The sequence below is a fragment of the Pygoscelis adeliae genome, unplaced genomic scaffold, assembly GCF_000699105.1.
Source record: "Pygoscelis adeliae isolate BGI_AS28 unplaced genomic scaffold, ASM69910v1 Scaffold227, whole genome shotgun sequence".
NCBI classification, from domain to species: Eukaryota; Metazoa; Chordata; class Aves; order Sphenisciformes; family Spheniscidae; genus Pygoscelis; species Pygoscelis adeliae.
Genome location: NW_008825100.1, coordinates 5,139,844 through 5,164,256, shown reverse-complemented (window position 1 = coordinate 5,164,256; position 24,413 = coordinate 5,139,844).

Genomic DNA, 24,413 nt, shown 5'->3' with positions numbered 1-24,413 from the left:
CTAGTTACTTGGGAGAAGAGACCAACACCCACCTCACTACAACCTCCTTTCAGGTAGTTGTAGAGAGTGATGAGGTCTCCCCTCAGCCTCCTTTTCTCCAGGCTAAACAACCCCAGTTCCCTCAGCCGCTCCTCATAAGACTTGTGCTCCAGACACCTCACCAGCCTCGTTGCCCTTCTCTGGACACGCTTTAACACCTCAATGTCCTTCTTGTAGTGAGGGGCCCAAAACTGAACACAGTATTCAAGGTGCGGCCTCACCAGTGCCGAGTACAGGGGGACGATCGCTTCCCTCCTCCTGCTGGCCACACTAGTTCTGATACTGGCCAGGATGCCATTGGCCTTCTTGGCTGCCTGGGCACACTGCCGGCTCACGTTCATTCGGCTGTCAACCAGCACCCCCAGGTCCTTTTCCGCCAGGCAGCTTTCCAGCCACTCTTCCCCAAGCCTGTAGCGCTGCATGGGGTTGTTGTGGCCGAAGTGCAGGACCCATGAACATTCTTCCCCAGTTTAGAGATGAAAAAATAATAGACAACATCATCTAGTAATTTCATTGCAACACTCACCCAAAAAGTAATGCCAGGTCTCTGAAATCCCAAGACTAACTAAATATACAATGCTTATTGCAGTGAGGCTGGGTTCACTAAGGATTTCTAGATGCTACTGTGCTTCAGTAGCAACAGATTTCCAAACACAGAAGTCAGTCAGATTTTTATTGTGCTTTGGTAGCAAAGATTTAAACATAGCCAAAAACTAGAGGCAAAGAAATGAGTCTCCAGCTATGTTGCTGCCATATTAAGGGCAGTGTAAGCTGTCTACAACTTTTTTTTTTTTATCATTGTTATTCTCTATTTAAAACTCGTCTTTGACACTGTGTCACTTTGAAATTCATGGTCATGCACACAACTTAATCAACCATATTCCTGTCCTTCTCTTGTTTGCCTGACTCTAGCTTTAAAAATTCTTTGTCTTCCGGTTCTTCCTTCCTTAGGAGGAGATTATGACCTCCTTACCTTCTTTCTGTAAATCTTGTGCTTTACTCTTTTCTTGCCCTGCACCGTATTTCAGGATGATCATATCTTCTAAAACAAATTAAACTACCATCTTGTGACACATTTATCAGACATATTAAAACAATTTAGATCTCATTCAGACAGTGTTTGTTGTAGGTCTTTATCCAAAGTCTCCATCTACATGTGACCTGAATGAAAAATACCTAGAGACTGATCAACACACACAACAACAGACAAAGAAAAATTGCCCTTATGCCCCCAGATCCCAGGAGGCTCCCAGTATGCCCTGCTCACATGAAGAACTTGTGCTTGTCCTCATGGATCTTTGACCTGCAAGAATCAAGGTTGGATATCCAGAAATACTTCAAGAAAGTGTGACAACTTTACATAACTGCTTTCTTGTTCCCTCTCCTCTGTCACAAGAAGCTGCTTCTCTCTATGTTCAAAGTCTTTCCTCACTTATCCCTTTCTTACCTACTCTCTCATTCCCTCCCAAAATGTCATTTCCAGCTTCCAACCAGTCCCTAATGCTAGTGCTCAATAGTTACTTGTGCAATGATCAGACCAGCATTTTCACGCTTCCTCTTACACACTGTCCCAAGCTTTGAGGGAGTACTCTGAAAATATCCCCAGATCCATGTATTGGTTCTCCTTCGGTTCTTGCCTTTCGCACAAAACACAAAAAAGTTTTGCAAACAAAAGCATGTATACAGCTTCTTGTAGTCCTCATCCATCACTCCTTGCTGCTGTACTGATATCTATAGCACACAATAATTAAACTTTATAAACAGTCTTTCAATTAAAAAGAGAGGGATGGGGCCTAATTTAGTTCCATGGAAGTCAGTAGATAGAGATTTGCCTCGTTCTCTAAATTAGTAACTATAATTCTTCATGGGATTTTCAGAGAGAAAATTCCTGCTCCTTTCACTTTCAGAAATAGATGCTACTACAAATTATCATTATATGTATTATACTAGCACCCTCATACACGCAAGAACTCTGTTGTACCATGGGGCATATATTGCCACACATTAAAAGACAATTTCAGTCCCAAATGGTTTCAGATCTTAATAGGCAAAACTGAAACCAGCAGCAGAAACAAGCACCAAGAACCAAAGCAAATTTTGCTCAAGGCTCTGCAGTATGCTCCTGACCACGCTGCACCAACTTTTCTCAAGCCATGACACATGACTTGCCAGAAGCACATTGCCATTTTGAAGGAATCCCACCTTGCAGCATCCACCTCGCTCTCCTGCCAGCACCAAAGTCCTCCCTGATTCATGTCTCACATATGTCCTTCACCCGGTACTACATAAATCTCTGCGGGGTTTGTACAAAGTTCGTAAGGGGTTGCTTTGAAAGCTGCACATATTTATAAATTAAAATCTCACTTTTCTATCCCATGATGTTTTTGCCTGAAGGTCCTCATCAGCTCCATCTGTGAGCCTCCACACAGTCCTCTGAACTCTCACTGGGGCTACCTGAAGGAGAAGGTCTGTTAGGACCCTGGTTTAACAGCCTCAGGCCTACAATTTGCTGGGTTTTCCTCACTGCTGAATGGAAATAGTGCAGCATTTGAGAAGTGCCATGGGTTTTAAAACTAATTGAAGGCTCTTAATTGAAATGCATGAAGACAACATACTCATTCATCCATATTTTACCAGAAAAATTAACTGCACATGGAATTAATTTATGGCACTTTGTTTACATCCAAGTATGAATGAGTATGAAAAATGAGTGACATGTTGGAGAAACATGCAGAAAAAAAACATCTATATGGGAAAATATAACTGCCTGCCAAGAATCTATTAGTGCAATTTCAGCATCAGATAATAATCTGATTATTTTCATAACACAGGAAGAGTGACATATTACCCATTTCATTCTGGTTTGTGTAACCAAATTGTAAATGTTTTCCACTTTGTGTGTGTGTGTGTTCTTTAATATGCTTGTGGTTTTCACAAAGTTTAAAAGTGTCCTAATTTGGAAGTGTCTTCTAATGGCTATGGTTGGGGTCCAATTCCACCACCTCCACATGGTTGGAGGATGAAGGTGTTGGGAGCTGTTAATAACATGAAATGTGCTGAAATACTGACTATAAACTGGCAAGAAAGGCAATGGCTGTTCCTTCAAATCCCCCTTTTACAGCTGCAGAAGGGAGAACAGAGAGATGCTGAAAGCTTCAGGATCAGAGGGGAAGTCGGTGGAAAAGGTAATCCTCCTCTGTCTAGATGCTCTGAATCCCAATGCGTTGCCTCATAATTCTTGTTATTTAATATGAGGTTAAAAGAACTGCTTTCATGCTGGAAATGGCTCCGAGCACCATCACGAGCTGTACTGATTCCCACCCTCACTCTGTCCTGTCCTGTGTTTTGCTGTCAGTAGCTACAGGAAACATTTTGCCTGTTTGCTCAAAGGCAGCAGCTCACATATTTCCTCATTTTGCCTAATTCTGCATTTTGTCAAGGTGGATTTCCTTAAGATTCTGGTGGGTATTAGCTGGTATTAGTTACAGTGTTGACTGGGGTGGGAAAAAGGAAAAGAAAGAGAGAAAGAAACCATGCATGCATATAGCAAAACTGAATTGATTTCAGTGTAAAATCTCCTGATGCCATAGTCTCATGCTAAGTTACCTTATAAATCAGCATGTCTTACAATTACAGAAGTCTGAATTTTGTGCTTTGTTGGTAGCATTGATTCTAAAAAAGGAGTTGGAATCCTGTTCTTCCTCACTGTCCCTGAGAGCATTCACACTTTGAGAGCATTTATGGGATGCACTTGCCAGAATCAGCTACCTGTTCTTAGCAGATTTTAACATTGAAAACTGAACGCTGAATGACAAGCTTGATCCTTTGACTATTGAAAAATAGATGAGCAAATCAAAATCTTCTGGAAGAGAATTTGGGTTAAATGCAATCAACATTTGTGGAGGTGGTTCACTTAGTTGGTTGGTTTGTTCTGGTCAGGGAAAACAGTTTAACTGAGATGAGTTTCATTGGCTTTGCAAACATAAAGTTTATGGTACTTGAATATATTTCTTATCATCTAATTTATGGTGGATTATTCTAACAGTTACACATTTGCAATGTGGCACTTTCAGAAGTATGAAGCTTAAAAATTGGAGCAGAGGATTACGAACTCGCTCTGAAAACAGATAAAAGTTTGAATAATGTCCTTCATAAATAGATGCAAGTTTGGAAAGCCAAAGGTGTCAAAAAGCAAAACAATGTGAAATGTGTTCACTAAATTCCTAATCCCAAATACCACAGGGAAAGGTTTCGGAGCACTCGGTGTGTTTGGCAGTAGCCACAAATGCTGGAGACATCCATCTGTATGAGAAGAAGCCACCCTGCTGCACCCCTGGAGCTGCCTACCCTGACACCAGTGGAGTTTCATGTCTTTCCTCATCACCCTGCAGCTTTCCCGATCAAGAGGGACTGTCTTTCTGCTAGGGAAGTGCTTAATGCTGAACTGGTGGATGTCTTCTTTCCAGCTTTGCTGTTAGACAGCTGCTGATTTTAAAACAGTTGATGCTTTGCCTCCTGCCTCGGTTTCTCTGACTCTAATATAGGGAAAATAAAGTTAATTTCCCTGATTGCTAATTTCCTGCTTATTTGCCTTGAAATCTTCAGGCAGTAAGCACTGTTAGACTTCAGTGCTATTATTTCTGCACTGAATACGTGAGGGCAGTCCTTTGCTATGCATCATGTTATTCACTGTTTCACCTTCTATAACAGGCATACAGCCAGCCAACATAACTTTTATGTTTCCAATATAAAGACCCAGAGTTGACCCTGAGTACTTATTATTAGATGTTGTTAACAACAATAACATCTCGATTTGGGAGCATTGAAAAAATGTTTTCTTGCACTAAATTTCAAACACATTTGAAATTTTGGTTGCTTGAATAGAATTTAATTCCATTTTTAGTTTGGTTTGTTTTGTTTAACTTCTGAAAGATAAACAGTTGTTGAATCTGAATTATGTGCTTAAGCATTTTGCCCAATAAAAGGCTAAGCATGTATTTAAATGCTTTCCTGAAGTGTAGCCTCCAATTTTTCCATAAGATCTACATGTGACTTCATTATTTTTACAAGATTGAGGTTTTTTTCTTTTTTTAATTTCATGTATCTAAAACTCCATTTTAAACTGTACCCTCTTAACAGGGAATTCAAAGATTTCTCCCTCTTTCCTGCAAAGTGAGTTTGTTGCAGCCTGTGCCATAAAGCAAATGACAAGCTTGACTCTAAGCTACAGAGCAGCTAATTCAGTTCAATACTAAAAATTAGCCAGAGATATCTTGGACAGTATGGCCAAATAAAAGCTGTGCTCAAAGAAATCCCAGTCCTCCTAATTTCAGGACTTTGATAGGGTCTTTGCTCTCAAAGGCTCAAATAAATAAATAAACGAGGCCAAGGAATTCATTTGAAATATTAATTAAAATGCAAATTAAACCCAGATTGCATGGGCTTTAAAAAGTGCTCTCTGAAGTTTCCATGAATATAAAGCATGTGACAAGCTACTGTTTTAAATGATCTGCATAAACATACATTGTTGAAAAACTGCTTGACTTGAAAATAACCTTACCAACACCATGAACTGCAAAAAATGAGAGAAAATCTTTGGCAGTGACAGCTTTCATTACCGACAACGCTGTTTGTCAGGCTTTGCACCATGGCGGGAGGGAAGGCGGCTTGATGTGCACGTGTATCCCCTGGCCCACCACCACTCCTGCCCATCTGTGGAGATGGCAGGCTGCCGGCTCGCAAGGTGGCACGCCAGCTCCTGCGGGATGCGGCGTGCCAAGGTGAAACAGCTCCACGAGATCTGGCAGTGCATAACGGCTGCCAGCCAGGGAGGCAGGACAATCTACCTCCCTGGCACCACTGCCGCGGCATTTGCGACGAGGCCAGCCATGCTTGGGACAGGCGCTCTGACATTACAGATTTCTTCCAATCTGGAGTAATTGAACACAGAAAATACTCAGTTCTTCCCTTTGTCAGTGCAAAGATGTTCCATATGAGGTACTCCCCTTCTGAGTTAGCCAGCCCTGCTTAAAATGCATCCTGGCATTAACAAGTGCCTTTTTCTGCTGAGGTTCTCTTTGCACCACAATTCAGTGCTGCGAATGAACTGCTATAGGAGAAGAGAAAGACAAATGAAATAAGGGCACCACCTTAAACAGAGGCTAACCCAGGCATCTGGAAATCCTCTCTCCTAACATTGTCTTAACGTAACATGATGCTGTCAACAGATTACAACCTCTGTTTGATTTGCCCTTAAGTTCTCCCCACTCTCAAAAGCAAGCCTTGTGTCTACTGGGAAAAGGTCTGTTTTACTTCTGACCAATAGACTTTTCATAATTTGACTGGGCAACTGCTTCTGACACTCTGCCAAGCAATATAATCCTATTAACCAGCCCCAGGAATGTGCCGTGGGATGGCCAGGACTCTGCTGAAATGGGCTACGGCCAAGTCACGCCACTGAGCAACACAATCTCAAAGCACTTTATGAGGAAGATAAATGACGTTCAGGATACATTATAAAGAAAGAATCTAAGTACCTCACCACAGTCTTGGGAACACCAGGCTGTCTGGAAGGAAGCTTGCACAGCGAGAGCATCATGAAAGAGTCCATAAAGGAGAGGAAGATTCTGCCTTAAGAGCTTCAGTGAAGCCATAGTAAATAATGCATAGGGCCACATGCTGAATGACAAAGCTAATAAGAAATATCAAATATCTGCATGTCCTCTGAGCCTCATCCATCCTGCTTGCCAATCAGGTAGGTGCTCAGAGAAATGAGAGAACGTGACTATGGACAAAAAGAGCCTATCAAAATGCAAAAGCACCAGGCAGCTGAGTTAAGCTTACAAAGCTGTCCTGTTCTGGCATTTCCTAATTTCTAAATGCAGGACCTTGTAATGAAAAAAAATTTAATGTGAGTTTGAGATGTGGTAATTAATATATGAAGTTTATACCGCCCTGCTGGGGAAGATCTTCTAGGAACACAACTGTAATATAATTTAGTTTCTGTACCTGGAAGAGTCCATCTCCCTGCATTTTGTCTGCCATTGAAATCGTCAAAAAGTTCTTAGCCATATCTTATGGAACTACCAAGTATTGAGGGATTTCCAAACTCTCGGTGAGTGATCCAGCGCATCTTCATGGTACAGTGCAGTGACGTGCAGAAACACTAGCAGATGTATAAAAGTACAACCTAGCTGTAAGCTGCACCAAGGCTAATTAATGGTGTTGAGAGATCTTGCTCAGTGGGCAACACTGTCTAGATATGGTGCTCTTGCCTTTAATTTCTGAGCAGACTTGGTTAAAACAAAGTCAGGTATCTTGGCACAGAAGTGCCCTTTGTTTTCAGCTTTTAAAGTATTTTTGTCACTTAATTGAAAATAAAATTTCCCCAGAGTGCTGGAGTCTGCTCTTAATGCCTGTGCGTAGCTCTAATTAATGTTAATTATTTGCATTCACCAAGGGGAGAAGCATATTACTTCAGGTGCCTACTTGGAATATGTTACTTTAGCCCTTCATGCGACTCCAAGTGGTACACTCAATGGGAAGGATGCAGCTGCCTCGAAAACCAAGTGCCTAGTGCCTGAGGATAATCCCGATCAGGTGTAGGACAGGATGTACTACATCACAAACAGCACAGCCAGGCTTCCTGCACCACACAAAGTCTGATCCACAGACCTTGCAAAACACAGCAGCCCAGAGATCACTGCTAGTTCATTTTCCCTCTGCACATTTGGGCAGGGGAGTCATTTCATCAGATGCTTGTACGGTGCCTAGCCAAATGGGCCTTGAGCCTCAGTACCACACTGCCTCAGCACAAATAATAAACAAGCACTGGCATAGCTGAGACCACACAACAGGTCAGTGCTAGATCCAGAAACAAACCTCAGATCTCTGGAGATCTAAACTCAAGTTTTATCTACTGAGCTACACTTCATTTTGTGGCAGGGATGAAATCTCTGAGGGATGTCCCTTTCAGAGCACCACTGAAATAATAAAGCAGGACAGATTTAGCCCAGTTGAGGAATCTGGTCTATACTCTTTCATTGTAAATAAGCTGCAAAACCTGGACATCTTCCATGCTCTTCCCCACACATGCAAGTTGATCCAAATTCATGAATCTTGCCAGCATCTTTCTAGATGGTTACCCTTTAACTAGGGCTTTATTGGATAGCTGTAACTCAATTTGCTGCAGCTGTGTGACCCTGATTCACTTTTGGAGCGAAGCAAGCTGTGGGAGGAAGAGCCAAGTGGGAGCCCACCTGCCAGGCAGCCAGTGCAGTTAGAAAGGACCAGTCTGAATGTGCAAAATCTGGCAGGTGGCAAAGATGTGCTGTTTATTTTTCCTAATGACAAAATTAGCACATTGATAATAATCAAACAGAGCTGTGTGCAATGGGGGTTTATTTAATTAACAAATGTCCTTTTGCAGGTATGAGCAGGACACAGGCACTGTGCTCATCCATGCAAGCTGTTGCTCATGTCCCTGGAAAGCTCATAGGCAAACTGCCTTTGGCCTCCTTTGTCTGGGTTTGTTCTGGGAAGGAGGTGGTTCATACCTGCCTTTTTTAATCATATATTCTCTTTCTGCAGAATGTTATATTCTTGCTCACATCCAAGAACACAGATCACATCTAATAGAATAGATCACTTTGAAAGGCGCAATGGAAAAGGCTTTCTTCCAATATGTGCCCAAGTACAGTGTTGGGAATGTCCCCTCCTGCTCGTTCTAACTATAGTACACCTTTGTGTCTCACAACTGCCTGATTGGAACTGGCTTTTTCTTATTAACAGTTATCTGTGGTTTTAATATTTAATAGAAAGAAACATCCTTGGTACCTTTATGTAATACAGCAGCTTCTCAGGCATGATCATGCTTTTTGCTACCATCCAGCTCTAGGGACCCTACAAGTAGCAGAATTTAATAGACTACTTCTAGCTTGGGTACAGACAGTTACAATAGGCTTCTGGAGGTCTCTGCTTCAACCCATACTGATAGCTGAAGTATCCATCCACATATGGTTCTGATTTACCAAGCAATTCTATCACAAGACAAAGTTATCTGTATTCTAGTCATCCAACACTTTCTATTCATTGAGGGCTAAGTTCTGAAAACACTTACTAGATTTTTGCAGCATTACTCCCACTGTGTTACCCCTTCCTTTCTGTGAGTTTTCTAAAGATTCAGAGTGGAGAGTCCCAAGACTGAAGTAGCTTTTCTGGTGTAGATAACATCAGTACACATTGTACAGAACAGATATCAAAACACCATGTGTAGTGTCAACAGTGGCGATACAACTGTTCTTTCGTGGTTTTGTATTATGCATCGAAGCAGTTGGTCCAGTTGCTCAAAGAGTTGCATCAACCTGCCTGTGCCATATTTCTAAGAGGGAAGTTAGTCGGCAAACATGTAACAGAAAAGATTTTTCTGCTGTATACTGTCCTTCAGAAAGAAGGTAGACAAAGAATAACAGCAGTAGACACTTCATACAAAAGTCAATTCAACCAATCAGTAGATGTTTTCAATTTACCCCTGCTCATGGGATATCCAAGCATCACACTGTACTTTCTTGCACTAATTTCTAACGTCAACAGCTTCCATTTAAAAAGACTAGGTAGAGAAGGTTCAAGATATGAAATTCAGATTTATCTTTTACTTATTAGTGATATTCTCTAGAGAGAGGTCCTAACCTAGAACTTGCCAAATTTGCCACCAACTTCTCTGACAGTCAAGTCAAGGATATTCAACTGTTAAGTTTTCACTCATTCTTTTATGGAGATAAGGTCCAGATATGAGGTAAAAGCTCTTATTTCTTCAAACATTATGGCTGGTTTTGAAAAAAAGGTTTAGATTTCCTTTGTTTCAACTTTGAATTTTACTCATTCTGTTTCATTCTACAATTTTTTAAATTTTTGTCAGTACTCAAATCTATCCTAGTGTCCTGGTTTCGTCAGGGATAGAGTTAATTTTCCTCCTAGTAGCTGGTACAGTGCTGTGTTTTGGATTTAGGACAAGAACAATGTTGATAACACAACGATGTTTTAGTTGTTGCTAAGTAGTGCTTACACTAGTCAAGGACTTTTCAGCTTCCCATGCTCTACCGACTGAGAAGGCTGGAGGTGCACAAGAAGCCGGGAGGGGGCACAGCCAGGACAGCTGACCCAAACTGGCCAAAGGGACATTCCATACTATGTGACGTCATGCTCAGTACAGAAACTGGGGGAAAGCTGGCTGGGGGGGCCACTGCTCAGGGACTGGCTGGGCATCGGTCGGCAGGTGGTGAGCAATTGCACTGTGCATCACTTGCTTTGTGTATTATTATTATTATTATTATTATTATTACTACTACTACTTGTTACTGTTATTATTTTATTTCAATTATTAAACTTTTTATCTCAATCCACGAGTTTTTCTCACTTTTACTCTTCCAATTCTCTACCCCATCCCACCAGCGGCGGGGGGAGAGGAGTGAACGAGCGGCTGTGTGGTACTCAGTTGCCAACTGAGGTTAAACCACAACACCTAGGCAAGTCCAGAGAGCCATAATCAGCCCTCAAGAGTTTGCAAGGTAGTCAGTGCCATGTAATCAGTGACTAACAACATAATAGAAAGGTAACAAACATTTTAATAGTCATTCAGTAAGGGCTGTTGTGTAGCCTAGGCTTGAATTTCTCTAACTAGCTTGGTTAATTTTGGGTAGGTAAAAGATGGAAGCAGATTTTAAGAGAAGAAATTAAATGGATGCTAGTCATATATCAGCTCAGGAAGAGGGATGTTCATCTCAGGCGTTCTAGGGATGTCTGAAGAGGCTTGTGGGATTGTACGAAGCCTAGTATGGCAGTCATGATTGAGATGGGAGCACCTTGTCAGATAAATACAGGCACAAAGTTGTGAATCAGTAGTGCAGAGTCATTAAGCACCTTCATGACGCTGGGACAGAGGCATAGTCAATGAGATGAGTTAGTAGGAGTGCTGCAGGAAGGCAGAGGAGTCTGTAAATAGATTAACATTGCAACCAAGAAGTGCATGTTCTTCGTTGTGACTATTCATTAAAGGGATCAAAGAATTGCAGGTGAAAGGCCAGAAAAGAAGGGATTATAGTTATCCAGGGGCATAAGACAAGATTGCAGTGGAGAACTGTGGAGTGGGATTCTGAAGAAGTCTGGATAGGAGATAAAAAGGTAGGACCAAAGATGAAGACCTTTCTCGGGTAGAGCCAGAGAAACTTGGAAGCCAGTGTTTGTGATAACAAAAAAGACCGAAGTGCTGAAGTTCAAAAAGAGGTTGAATTTGGCCAGGAGGCAGGGCAGACATGGGACTGAATGGAGAGCAGGGGGTCAGGAGCAGGTGGCATGGCTGAAGACAATAGAAACAGAAAGTGAGTTAATTCTCAAAATTAGTAGAGAAGTGCCTTTTTTAAAGAGGCTAAAGACAAAGAAGAGGGAGGTTAAGGATGGAGTCAGTAATAGAGAACAGCAGAAGGACATGGAGACAAAAACTTCTAAAAATGATAATGTAATATTAGTGATGTTGACATAATAAGTACCAAAGTAATAAAAACGTTCTCTGCTGTCTTTGGTGGTGAAGGACATGTTGCTGAGGCTGGAGAGAGCTGCTTTTTCTTTCATGTGGGATTTTGAAAAACACCTGCAATGGGTAATATGTCCGTTATCAGCAATCAAGCTTGGGGCAAAGGAATAGGGAAGGAGAAGGAAAGAAGAGAAGTCCAGAACTGTGTATTAATCCAATTTTATTGTTCCATTTGTTGTAGAGCCTGAAATTACACGTGCACACATACACGTGTATAACTTTCAATGCAAAGCACTGAAAATAGTAAATGCTCCTAGAGATGTATATCATGAGCTTTGTCTAAGGCATAATCTCTATTGCTTTTGAGTTTATGGAGCAAAAAGAGCTGTTGAAATTGAGTGAAAGCTGCAGCCAGAGTCTTTAATCAATCTCCAAAGCTGTTTATTGTGAGTATAGTATAAAGCAATAGAGATTAATGTTGGTTTCTATAAATCACAGCAAAAAGCATCTTCTCTCTCACTGCCAGAGGTGTAATATCTTCCTTCTTTTTTCTCAGATTTTGCTGTAACATGCTGGCTGCAGAGGTCCTTCAGGGGAAAAGAACACAAGCACCATGTCATATGCTTTTAAAACAAGTAAATTTTAAAACAACTTGTATATTTATTTACAGAACTGGAAACTGCTGGAAGTTTTAGGCATCTAGTTCTTACTGAGCAGCTTCGAAAATCTCAACCCACCTACAGAAGAGAACCACCAATTAACTGCAGCTACCACTGGGAGGAAGAACCAGGCACACAGTGGGCAGCAAAACATCTTTCCAGTGAACATCCCACAGGTTCCAGGCAGTGAATCCAACAGGCATTTCACCATTTCCTTTCCTTGCGAAAGTAGTGACTGGGCATCTCTTATGACTACCTTTTTTTTTTTTGGTAGAAAGGGAAACAATAAAGTATGCGAGTGACAAAAGAAACAATAAAAAAATCCAGGGGCATATTCAACAAAGATCTTTATTCATGTGGCTCAAATCCTATTTTACATTTGTTTATGGCCTTATACTGTAAGAAATCAATTTAAAGCAGAGAGAACAGAAAGCCATGGGACAGCTCGTGTTGCAAATCTAAGATGCCAAAGAGGAAATACTAAGCAAAGTGAAAAATTATTGCCATGTAACAGTGTCAACATAACATCTGTGCTTTTCCACCGCTTCCATCAGTCCCGCTCTCTCATCATTAGCTGTTGTCTGAACACCTCTATCAATGCCTCACAAGAAACTGTGATAGCTGCCCTTTTATTCCTGTCCTGGTCCTGATGAGTTGCAATGCATCTTATGCAGCTCTGCAAACTGCCTACATAGACACAGAGCCTGCCTTTGCAATTAGGTAGCCAAGACATCACGTATCAACCATGGAGAGATACTCCCTCCTCCAGGAGGAAAGTCACAGCGTCCAAGCTAAGCTGCTCCTCTGAATAACTCTCTGAAGGCATCTCTTTATATATAGTAATTGTAGACGGAGCTAATGAAACTAGGCAGCTAGGCACCTAAATTGTCTAGGCACCTTTGGCCTAGGCACTTAAATTGTCTAGGGCACTTAAGGGCAAATGTTGCGAATGCCCAGCAGTGGGCACACAGTTCAGTCTTAAGAGGTCCTTAAGGAAGATCAAAGTAAAAGGTAAACTCATTCATTTAAAAAGTAGAGACCAGTGTCAGTCAAAATACTGCACTGTAACAGACAGAAGTGAGCCTTCAGAGAAATAGTGTCTCACCTGAAATCTCCACACACCAGCTTGAACTTTGCAAAAGGCCATGGTAGGTCGAAGCAGCGCACAAATCCTGAGACCTCAGCAAAATGTTCAGAAAAGCATCATCACACTGAAATCCTTCCCACAAGATGCTTCCAGAAAAATTTACAAACTTCCCTTTGCTGAACATAAAGTTGTGCATAGACTGAGAGTAAGAAATACATATTTGGATGTTCATTTTGTTTCCCGAGCTCAAAGGCAGAATAGTGAAGAAAGATTCAGTCATTGCATTTGGAGGAGGTTCCTACAAATTCCCCACTGATTTATCTGAATCATTTTTTCTGTTATCATTCCTGTTAAATAGTTGAGGTCTTTGAAAGGAATTCTCCTTGGGATTCAACATCAAGGGAAATATTATATGGATTAAAATCCAGTTTCAAGGCAACGTAAAACTGTATCATAATGTTTTACTACACTAAACTGCAAAGCAACCGTGAAGTACTAGAATATTCAGACCAGACTCAGAAATTTTTCTTTACTGACTTTTGATAAAAACTTTCAAGGAAAGAATATATTCATTCCAAAAGCATTTAATAAATGCTAAGCTACTAACTCCTTTTTAGTTAATTAAACTTAAGGAACATGGAAGTGGATAAAAGTTCATTAAATAGGTACAGGCTGACAGTGAATTGGAATACTAATTGAGCTTTTATGTGCAACAAAAGAGATACAAATGGAAATGCACTGTTATTCTAGTGAATGCTTCACATAAAAGGCCCCAGTGGAGCAGAGAATGCATGAAGGAAATTGGATTGTAAAATCTCTGAGATAAAGATCAGTTCTATGAAACACGATGCCCCATTGCTTGCTTTTCTATTTTGAGAAGATTCTTTTAATAATGCCAACAAATGATGCAGTGACTGCTGTAGGTGCGTTTGAAAGGTTCCCAGTCAGATTCAGAAATGAAGCAGTTAGGTTCAGGGCTTACAAAATAGAAGGGGATGTGATGGGACCTTCATTTATTTAATGGTATGCTTGAGTATCACTGACTTAAACAGCATGAAAACCTTAGATTAGAAAGAGCCACATGTTCCGATGCTTTTCTTAAACTTTTGAAGTGTAGTGGTTATTTGGTTTGAAAAACCTTTCCCAAATTCAATTTGTAGCATAACCCTGAAATACATGTGAACTGTTCTGTCTTAGAGGAGAAGAAATGGGGCTGGGCTGAAACGAATATACAAAGAGTTGTTTCTGAAGGCTGGAGGACACAACCGAACCATGCACTTCTCCCTGGTTTTCCCTCTCCAGTAACAGTAACTGGCCATGTACTGAAGGAGATGCCTTGCATCTCCAAGCCAGCTTCTGAGATGTTCCTTGGGACTGCATCTGCGGTCTGGACATCTGACTTTTCACTAGGAGGAGCACAGAAAATTCCCAGCAATGCTAACACACTTTCTTGAAAGGCCAAGAAGAAAGTATGGGTACAACATTTCCCACACCATTTGGAAACCAGCTTATCTAGGAGCATTGACAGCCCGTGGAGAAAATTATGGAATGGAAAATGGAAAATGAGAATCTACATAGAGAATGGCTGAATTTCAGGGCATTTTTGTCTACCTGAAGCAAATGTTCATGTAGGGCAAATAATCACTTTAAAATGTACTTTAATTTAAGTATGTGTTGAGTCAGAGCTGTTCATGTATTAACCTCCGTATAGAATTCTCCAAATATTGTTATGTGGTCATATCAGATGTAATTTCAACTGCTCCCAGAGTTCACAAGATATTGAATCTGGACTTATGTCCTCTGTGTCCAGACAGTACAGTCTCTATGCATGTAAATTACCATTAAAAAGTCCATCAATCTATTTGAATTTTTCAGCTATTTTATAAGATAATTTTGGCTGTACAGAGCCATTTCCAGACAGCCTAATTCCATCTACATCCCTGTGTCTTCAGTGGTGGAGCCACTGAAGCCAAGAGGAACTATTAGGTATAGGGACACTGGAGAGATTTCAGATGTTAGGGAAATGTTTATAAATGTAGGGAGTGCACTACACTGGAGTGGATTTCCCAGGGAAGGCCAAGGAGTGCTCATTATTGAAGGTTTTAAGAGGCAGCTGGTAGCAGCACTATAGGTATAGGTCCTGGCTTTGGGAGGCGGTGGAAATAGATGACCTTTGAAGTGCCCTCCAGCCATATGAGCTTATCATTATATGGGCACAGTGTTTTCTGCCAAAATAGCTTCAGGGTGCCTCACAATATAGAAAATATTAAATTCAGATGTAAACATGAATCCTGTCAAGTCCAATTTAAAGAACATGTACATTTGGCATTCCCATTATAAAAAGATAATAGCCCTAAAAATGTTATGCCTTATTATTTAGATTTTTATATTATTCTTAGAATTTCATGTTATATAGGAAGAGCCATCAAAAATTCAACTGGTGTTGACTTAAAGATTCAAAAATGAAAAACGCTTCTTTTGGGGAGCATGTTTCAACTGTGCACCAACATGGTAGAAATGTAGGGAGACTGCCATGGTCCTAGATAGGGCAAGACACATAAGAGTGGCAGATATGTTCACATAACATCTCTGCCACATGTGAACTGAAAACCTGATCCAGGTTGTGCATTGACCCATGAGCTTCTCACAGAAACCAAGGTTGCCCCCAACCTTCAACCTGTGCTAGTCACAGATGATGGGCTCAGGAGCAATCCAAACAAAATGCAGACATTTGCAAGTCTCCCTAATTTGTATCAGAATCATAGAATACCAGGTTGGAAGGGACCTCAAAGATCATCTGGTCCAACCTTTCTTGGCAAAAGCATGGTCTAGACAAGATGGCCCAGCACCCTGTCCAGCTGAATCTTAAAAGCGTCCAATGTTGGGGAATCCACCACTTCCCTGGGGAGACTATTCCAATGGCTGATTGTTCTCATTGTGAAAAATTGTCCACTTGTGTCCAGTCAGAATCTCCCCAGGAGTAACATGTACCCATTACCCCTCATCTTTTCCATGTGACTCTTTGTAAAAAGGGAGTCTCCATCTTCATTGTAGCCACCCTTTAAATACTGGAACATGGTGATAAGGTGTCCCCTAAGCCTTCTTTTCTCAAGGATGAACAAACCCACTTCTCTCAGCCTTTCCTCATATGGCAGGCTTCCCAGTCCTTTGATCATCTTTGTGGCCCTTCTCTGGACCCTCTCCAGCCTGTCCTCATCTTTTTTGTATAGCGGGGACCAAAACAGAATACAGTATTGCAGGTGTGGCCTGACAAGCGCTGAGTAGAGTGGGATAATGACTTCTTTATCTCTGCTGGTGATGCCCTTGATGGAAGCCAGCATCCTGTTGGCTTTCTTTGCCACAGCAGCACACTGTTCACTCATATTGAGATTGTTGTCCACCAGGACCCCCAGGAACCCTTCCACAGAGCTGCTCCCCCTCCGGGTAGATCCCAGCCTGTGCTGCATTCCTGGATTATGTTTTCCTGGGTGCAGCACCTTACATTTGTCTTTGTTGAACTTCATAAGGTTCTTGTTAGCCCACTCTTCCAGCCAATCCAGGTCTTCCTGCAGGGTGGCTCTCCTTTCTGAAGTGTCCACTTCCCCACTCAGTTTGGTATCATCAGCAAACTTCATCAGGGTACACTTGATCCCATCATCCAGATTACTTATGAAGATATTAAACAGCATTGGGCCCAATATCAATTCCTGAGGGATCCCACTTGTGACAGGTTGCCAGTTTGAAAAGGAGCTATTTACCACCACCCTCTAGGTGCAGCCTGTCAGCCAGTTCGCCACCCACCACACAGACAACTTGTCTAGACCATCATGCATCAGTGTCTCTAGGAGGAGGCTGTGGGAGACCATATCGAAAGCCTTGGAGAAATCCAGGTAGACAATGTCCACTCTTCACCCTGCATATACCGAGCAGGTTACTTTGTTGTAGAAGGTGATCAGGTTTGTCAAGCACAGTTGTGTAGTTTACCCACAAAGATAAACTCATGTGCTTGGTTATTGGCTGGTCCTCTCCAGTAATTCCAGCACAGTGCAGTGCCTTGATCTCTCCATCTCTAGGTAGTGATAGTCACCAGAGTGAAATTAATTTACCTGCAGTAACAATCTACACAGACAAAGGAGAAAGGGGAGAAGGAGAATACATACCAGTACACTCTGGTGCTGTTAATTTCCACTATTTAGTAAAAGCCAACTACTAAAGACACAGCCTCAATTGAGCTGTGAATGTTATTTGATTTCTTCATGTTCTGCTGATGGTTTACCATCTGTTGTCCTGATAACAATGCTAAAGGGAGTATTCACACTACTAAAATGCCTCCTGGTAGCACATCTCTCCCCATGTGTTTCTCCAGTATTGCTCTTTCCTCCTACATCCTCTCTCTCACACTATCTCTAAGTTAAGGTTCTTCCATTTACCTTGGTAATCCTTATGTCTTTTTAATTGTATTTATTTTCACCTCACCAGCAGTCATAGAACCTCTGGCTGTGATCTTATCAGCTCTCTGGGGAAGGTATTCCTGTAACTGCCTATTGAAGAGTTTGTCCCCTCTTTTCTCTGAAGCAGCCAGTCACCGTTAGAGACAGGACACAGGATTAGGTGGACCACTGCTTTGATCCAGCAGGCAATTCCCTCTTGAAGCAATTGAAGTTGGCTTTGGGCAGTGATTAAATGAGACACCGCTAGAGAAAATCCAAGGTGTTGCAGGAAGCCTTATTTGATATAGAATGGTTTTCTTTCTGAATCAGCAATGCCCAAGCAAATTCACATTACTTTGCTGCTTCAAAAGCTATGCAAGTATAAAAGGAACAGAAAGACTTTCATATCCCTGCCAATAACAGACATGTTACTTCAGTGTACTGCTGTGTCCAAGATAAGGCTTACAGCGTGTTTGGGGCTTAATACCCTAAATGTGGCATGTTGCCGCATAGCATGATGCTGTCTCTGCTGCTATCACACTTTCTCCCTGGGTTATACATTGTTCTCCCCAGCTGTTTTTTAATGGAAACTTTTTCATCACCTCAGATCATTTGAGGACTCTTTGTTCTCTATCAGACACACCTAGGGCTCTGCAGCAGAAAGTGTCTCTCTATTTCCAAGTCTCTCACGTACCACTGGTCGCAGAGTCATTTCCCTTTGCATTTGCAGTGTGGTTAGTGCAGCTCCATCGTCCCTTGCCTGCGGTCACTGCTTCTCCAGTCACTCGGGCTTAGCTGAGCTTTGTGCATGTCTCTCTGCTCAGCTAGTCCACAGGGTTTTGAGTGAGATCCCTAAAAGCGTAGCTTTTTTTGTGGAAAGGCCATGCAAGAACAGTGCCCAAGAAAAGGACAGAATAAATGATTAAAAGTTACAGCTATCAGTCTAAGAGTTTTAGCTTGTAAATAAAGTCTCTTACTGGCTTCAATGGAGGCAGGATCAAGTTATTAAAGTGCATAAATGGATACATGCTAAAAGCAAGTGAAATGATCCTTTTTTTTTTTTTTTTTTGAGGTAAAAGCAAGGCAAAAAGAAGGAAAAAAGCCAGTGTTTCAGGAGTCATTTTTTATAGAAACTATTGCAGAGAACGAGAGGGTTGATATGAGTAATTAGCTCACATTTCACCCAGATCAGCAAAAAGATGGATTGTTTCTCTTCATTTACACGTCTTTTGCCCTGAGTTTCCAAGGAAGCTTTGCAAACAACCTTCTACGGTCCCATCCTGAGACAGGCTCTGCGCAGGGAGCTGTTCACATCACGGTTTTTAGGAGGTGTGCGGGTTTCCTGAACTGCTGCAGACAGCAATGCCTGGATTCAGTTCTAAAGGGCCAGAGAGGCTTGCAGTTAAATATTATTTTTCAGAATTTTTTTTCCCCATCAGAGAAATGCAACTGCCAAAGTGAACTACGCTAATCTCCCATCTCACCCTTTTGCCCTTCTTTTGACCGTGTGGTGACACTGTCTCTGCTGAGGATTTTGGAAAGAAGTCAAGTAACTAATGAATGCACCAGGCTGCTCCTTTAGAGGACTGTGCATCTGAGCTGGGAGTTATAGTTATTAACTCCTCTGGCAGCCCATCATTTAATTTACCCGCTACTGACCCCTTTGTGCATCCAGAGGATAATCCAGTCCACAACAGCCCTGCTATAGCTGGTGTGCAGGAGATCATTGTCCTATTCCCAATTTACCTAATGTAATCACTTCATTGGCTGCCTAGAAGAGCTCTATCCCATCAAGAAGCTTTGGAATAATGTAGAGACATTAGAGATTAGAATTTATCGGTCCTGAAGTTCATAAATTTAATGAAAATCATGATTCTCCAAAAGAACTTAATCTTCATTTGTTCTGTCAGTGGAGGTGTTAAGAATTAGTTTATGATTCATTAACCCATTGACTACTGATACTTTTTCCACATTCAGCTATTCAGGAAAAGGAAAGATGCCTTGTGTGCATTTACAAACAGTGCCTTCTCTTAGCTTCTTCTGTTTTGGAGACACCAGCTGATAGTCTCTGGTTGCAAAGGGAGAAAAGAATGTGGGTTCCTTATGATTCGTCAGACTGTATCTCATGTGTTTAATTCAATTCATCAGACAGGCACCAGCATAATCAATTCCAAAAGTCTTACTGACTTCAGCGGGATGGGGCCCAGGACCTTTCATGAGCACAGCAGCGCAGTTCACATAGAGACACTTCTATCCAAGAATGGTAATAATGCAAAATATATGTCTGAAGATTATTTGTTTAGTGTTACTCCTAGGTAATAGCTTATATATATATACACACACATATACATAAAAGCAATCCTGAAACACCAAGAAATAATTTCTCCATCTCCATGATTGCTGTCTATTGTTCCATTTTCACTGCAGAGCAGCCTAAAGGCTTCTGCCCTGCAACTGGGTAGATCTGAGTTATAATCTCAGACCCACTGAGTCAGATCATTGACTGTACTCAGGCCCAGTCATATCATCGCTCTCTGCATTGGCTTCACAGAGGATAAATCAGATTTCTTTCTAAAACACTTCAAAATTTCATTATGAAATTTCTGTCTAACAGCAAAGGATTGGTCTTGTTGTTATTTGTTTATGCTACCCCATGTGTAGAAAGAGAGTTTGATTTAGTTAATTGCCAAAAGTTCAGCACCTCCAGCAAGCGCATTTCCTATTGGTACCCCCGTGTTGTACTCATCCCTAATCCTGGTATGAACCCTTCCACCTAAGAGAGGGTTTGCAGCTAAGCAGCAATGGCACCAGATAGTGCACAGTTAAGCTATAGGGAACCTATAGGGAAATGAAGATACCCACGCTGAAGTCTTCAGTATCCATAATGACACATTCCCAAGATAACTCTGTGTATTTCTGTTCCATCACACACTTAATTAGAAGACTATATTTCACAAAACAAATCTTTCCCCTTTTGGGTGTCTGTTATTTTTTCCAACTGATAAAACCTTGTGATGAAATCCATATTCTTTGGGACACATTGAGCAAAATCCATTAGCAAGAGGAGAAAGAAAAAAAAAAACTGTATGGGAAGTAAGTGTGGAGAAGAATTGTAAAATCATTGATATTTCTTCCAGAAGTGCTGTATTTGACACTGGGGGGAGGGGTCTTAAAAGAAAAAGAGAATCCACACAAGCAAAGTGGCTGTGTGATGGTTGTTCAAATCTGATCTGGAGCTCAGAGGAGTCAATGGAATCCTACTCATCGATTTCAAGAAGCTTTAATGCACACCTTTAATCTCCACTTACCCCTTCTCAGCCCACAAGGCTTTTTTCCCAGCACTGATGTAAATAATGCAATGCAAAGCTTGTCTTTGACCTTCCTTTGTCCTGCACTTATTTTGCCACCCAACAATACTCCTTCATCTGGTGTCATGAAAAGCAACTGCATTTAGACTCCACTATCAGAAAAACATAGAGTTTTGGGGAAGAAACAGAATATCTGGGGGAATATCACAGCCAGAGTCATCTAGGTTTTAATAACTCACCCCACAGTCCCATTGCCAGCTGTGACAGTGCTACTGCTGCAAGCCCCTGCACACAAGCAACTCGCAGTGTGATGCACTGCTCAGGCTTGGGCATGACTTCAAGCGACAAAAAGAGGTTGTTCTGCTTCTTGACAATGTAAAATGGGCCTGTCGTTTGCAGCATGAGCAGAGCTGGAATAGCATGAAAGAAGGGCAGCCTGTCTCCTCCCTAGGAAAGCACGTCAAGGGAAGCAGCAACCATGCAACAAGAGATGAGACAAATAGCCTCTTTCATTATCTCACTACTATTCTCAATTAAGCATCCTCTCACAGGACTGATCTTTCAGATTAAAACCACGAGCAGAAAATAAGAAAACATAAAGGTGAAAATGGCTGGAAGTCTTAAAAAAAAAAAGTATCTTGAGTTACCAGTCAATAGAGAAACTCCTTTCTGTGTAGATTTTGACTGAATTAGCAAAGATAGATGCTTCTGGGAGGGCCACTCACTGTACTGGGTCACTTAAGAATAACTAGAGTACTTTTAGAATTTAGCTTTTGCTTCAGAAATTGACCCAAAAAATTCTCCTGTTGGGGAAGGGTACATGGTTGACTGCACTTTTTCTCACTTTCTTGCTTTCTCTCTCTCTCTACATACTTATATAGCCAATAGCCCTTAGCAATTGCCTCTAAAATTCTGCCTATAGCAAAGTTAAAATGCAGGCACAAAGCCCCAGGCTCTTTACACTCTTAAGGTTTTCAGCTTCAGTATTCTTTTTCTAAATTGCTATGTCCTAGAAGCAAGGAGTGAAAACAGCCAAAAATTTCAGCCACTTCACACACAGACTAACCACACGCTTCTGCCTGTAACTTTTCTAGAAAATATAATCTCTGCTCAATGAGTGGTTAAATTGAACTGTATAATCCATGCCAACAGTGTGCCCTCAGTACTTCTCAATATCAGGTTCACCAACAAAAATGTCTATGCACTTATTTTTCAGGTCGATGCAGGGACACAAGCAGAAATGGCTGGTTAGGCCATGTTCCAAGTAAGCCCAACAGCAGGAGACAGTGGAATAGGTGGCTAAGGGACTTCTCAACCCATTTGGGACTGGGAGGGTCCAAAGAGCATCCCAAAAGCTTGGGGACTTTCTGAGCCTGTTTCATTCAGACCTGGTTAATCCTACTGCCAGTGCTTGGGAAGGGATGTTACATCTAAGGATGGTATAGGCATGAATAAACATCCAACAAAAGACTTATCACCAGAGCCGTAATCTTGAGAATACTATGCAGGACACTAGAAGTGTCAGAGGTGTCCTGATTAATGCTGCACCATGCTGTATAATTGGACATGTGTTAACAGATAAAGTGACGGCATGTATGCTCAAGAAGTCATAGCGTTACAGGTTTTCTATTTTTTTTCAGACAAGCAGTATTTTTTTGTCATCATGAGGGTCTTCCTGTGGCAGCGTGCCACACCAATTCTTAGTATACTTTGGGACTGATTGTTTTCTGCAATAACATCTCTTTACAGGGCTCTGTCAGTGCAAAGCCATTTAATGTCGAGGATTCACTGGCTAGGGAGTAGAAAATTGTCTTGCTGCAAAGAGTCTGGAGGAAGGGTTGCAGAGCTATATGTTGCTTGAAGTGTTTCTTTAGCAATGAGTGAGACTGAGAGCATCAAAAACATCCAGCTTCAGAACTACAGTTTCAGTAATTACTGTGACCATGGCTTTGTGCAAAAAATGTAGGTCCAAGGAGCAAAAACAGAAGGTCTTTCTGACTGCAGCCGCTGACCAAGGCTCAAATGATTAACTCAGCATGACCTCAAAACTGTAGTTCATTTTACCTGTCTGAGAGTAGTTACCTGGGATTGGGAATGGAGATGGCAGTCTACGTCCAGTCCTGAAAGCATTTCTTATACCCAAACACAATCATTTCAGTATTTCCATGAAATAATTATTCTTCCCTGAGGATTTTTCCAAACTGTAGAGAATCCCTGGAGAATATCACAACTATACTGATGTTAGTCCAAGTTTTGCCGAAAGCCCAGATCCTGGAAGGCTGCATTAACACTGGAAAAGGATGCCATCAGCATCTCAGGTCACATCTCCTTACAGCTGTCACAGATACTGCACTGAATCTTGTGGTGCTCACCTGTCAATGGTCATGAGGGCTGAGCAGCAACATAGCATAAGTCAAAAAGGAAAAATGAAAATAAAACAGAGTTGATCTTAAACTGGAGATGTGCAATGGAGCAGAGATAACTTATGTTGGGAGAAAAGCCAAGTCTTAAAAATTGTTCAGCATGCCTAGGCCCATTATTTTCCACACCAGCAACAATTGAGAGATTTGGTGGCAGCTTTGTGGGTTCGTCTTTTCTAGTAGACATGCAGCCAAATGACGCTCATCTATAAGAAACAATTTAGGGATAATGTAATCATCCTGCCATTGTGACTTACTACAGATCCCATTGACCCAAAGGTCACTGTAATTCCTCAAGCACAGATAACCTGGTGTTATTCCATGGCTGGAAAATCATGTATCTATATAAAAGCCCTTTACTTACTGTAACAGTAAACTACAGTGATCTGATCAGGCATCACTGCCTCAGCATAGGCAGCCTGACTTCATAAAAGCACATTAAATCACTGCTACTAAGTGATTTAACAGCTTATGGGAGTCCTCAGGAAGGTCCTATGACCATTTAAAATGAGTCAAGAACTCTGTGTACATCATTCTCCTTCCTGCAAGAAAAACTTTTAATTTATAAAAGCGGTTCATTCTTCAATATCCATTGTGTTTTCTTCATTAACTCCAAAGTTTGCCTCATTTCATTTTTCCACCAAAGGGGAAAAATATATTGAGCTGTCAATGGTGTTATCTATGAAGAGAGGCTGCGGATTTCATATATTGAATCTAAGCTTTACAAATAGTCAAGTAATGGGAAAGGCTTTTGTAATAAAACACAGGTAAAAATAAGCTTGCAAAAAGAAAGGGAACAGAAAAGTCTAAATTGTTTATGTAACCAGTTATACTCCCCTGAGTTGTTGATCTGTCTCTCCCTTTTGAATTTTTCTTTCGTATTTTCTGGAGTTGGTAAATCAGTATTTGAAAACAACTGCAGAAAAATAGTATCTCAGTTGCT